The sequence below is a fragment of the Physeter macrocephalus genome, chromosome 2 (assembly GCF_002837175.3).
Source record: "Physeter macrocephalus isolate SW-GA chromosome 2, ASM283717v5, whole genome shotgun sequence".
NCBI lineage: Eukaryota > Metazoa > Chordata > Mammalia > Artiodactyla > Physeteridae > Physeter > Physeter macrocephalus.
The window spans coordinates 20,941,311-20,943,389 of record NC_041215.1 but is presented as its reverse complement, the minus strand read 5'-3'; positions in this window follow the sequence as shown (position 1 = coordinate 20,943,389).

The following is a 2,079-nucleotide window of genomic DNA, read 5'->3' as shown; positions in this document are numbered from 1 at the left end:
GATGCAGGGGACACGGGTTCGTGCCCCGGTCCGGGAAGATCTCACATGCCGCGGAGCGGCTGGGCCCGTGAGCCATGGCCGCTAAGCCTGCGCGTCCCAAAGCCTGTGCTCCGAGCGGGAGAGGCCACCAACAGTGAGAGGCCCGCGTACCGCAAAAAAAAAAAATAAATAAATAAATAAAAAATAAGTAAAATAAAAATAAAAGAAAGCGGGCATGAGAAGATGTCCTCATTTAAACATTCATTGAATGAACACTTATTGAAGCCTGCTATGTGCCAGGCACTGTTCTAGCAGCTCCCACGGGGCTCCTGGATCAGACAACAACAAGAATGAACTGAATTAAAGAAAAATCAGAAAGCGGTGTTCAGAGAAGAAGAGCCAAAGGAGGGATGCGATAGGGAGTGAAGGAGGGAGGAGAGGGAGCATTTAACTGTGGGTCAGGGAGGAGTTCTGATAAAAGGTGACATTTGAGCTGAGACTTCAGGGGTGAGGAGAAATCAGACATAGGAAAGTCTGAGAAGAAGCGTTCCAGGTTGAGGGCACAGCCTGTGCAAATGTCCTGGGGCAGGACTGTGCCTGGTGTATTGGAGGAACAGTGAAGAAACCCACATGGCTGGAGCAGAGTGAGCGAGGGGGAGCGAGGGAGGAGGGGAGGGCAGGGAGGGGGCAGGTCCACAGATTTGGGAGCTGTGGTGGGTAGGACTTGGGCTTTTACCCTGAGGGAGGTGGGGGCCCTGGACGGGTGTGGGCAGAGGAGAGGGAGAGGCACCTGACTCAGGTGCTCACAGGGGTCCTCTAGGGGCTTCAGGGAAGACAGATTGTGGGGAGCGAAGGAGAGAACCAGGAGACCAAGGTAGAGGTAACTGCCCTGGTCCAGGGAAGCATTGATGGGGGCCCATGAGGTGGAGGGTGCCTCTGCTGGCTTTGCTGTATCTTTTATTATGGTTGTGCTGGAACACCCAATGTCTCCAGGACGCAATCATGGGCTCCCCATAGGTCTCTTTTTGTGGATTGAGAAACAGACTTCCAGAGAGGGCAAGCCATTTTCCTAATGTCACACAGCCTATCATGGTGAACCTAAGATTTAAGCCCTGGCTGTTTGGGCCAGTTCAGATGCCATGGGTGACAAATACTGGCTCTGCTTTGGGGGGACCCCTCCTCCCCACTCCCAGCCTGACCCCACCCTGGCATGCTCCTTGCTCTAGAGCAACCCTGAGCTGGTTAGTGAGAATGTCACATCCCTCAGCCACAGTGATTGGTTCAGAGGTGGCCATGTGACCTGAGCCAAGCCAGTCAGAATTATCCATGGTCTTTGCTGGAACCAATAGGCAGGAGGGTTTTCATTTCTGCTTGCCTGGCTGACTGGGAAGAGAAATAAGTCTGGAGCTTGGGGTCTCTTTTGACTCTATGAATGGGGAGCCTGACTGTGAATGAAGCTCACCTAGAGGAAAGCCAAGCTGAAACACTGAAAGAGACCTCCAACATCAGCTCAACTCCTGGATCCAGCTATGCCTGAAGCTGGACCCTGGAATTTGCAGTTGCTGGAATCTGTTTATATGTTTTTCTTCCCAGACCTGTTAAATTTCCATTTCTCACAACCGAAACAGAGCCACGGCAGCAGGTTTCATCTCTCGAACTCCATGCCCTATCACAGTGCCAGCCTTTCTTCATGTGTTGGGCAGACATTATAAAAGGACACAAGGAAAATTTAGGGGATGATATATTTATTATCTTGATTGTGGTGATGGTTTCATGTACATATACATATGTCATAACCCATCAAAGTACACACTTTTGCCTATTTACATGTCAATTATCCCTCGATAAAGCCATATGTTTTAAAAATAGCCTCAATAGCAACATCTCAGCTCCTGGATCCAGCCATACTTAGAAGAAGAGAACTTTGGGCTTTTCAGATACATTAGCCAGTACATGTCCTCTTGCGGAAAGAATAACAATTATATTAATTTTATTTTATGGTCAGTTTTGTTAGCCCTTCTCTCTCTCTCTCTCTCTCTCTCTCTCTCTCTCTCTCTCTCTCTCTCTCTCTCTCTCTCTCTCTCTCTCTCTCTCTCTCTC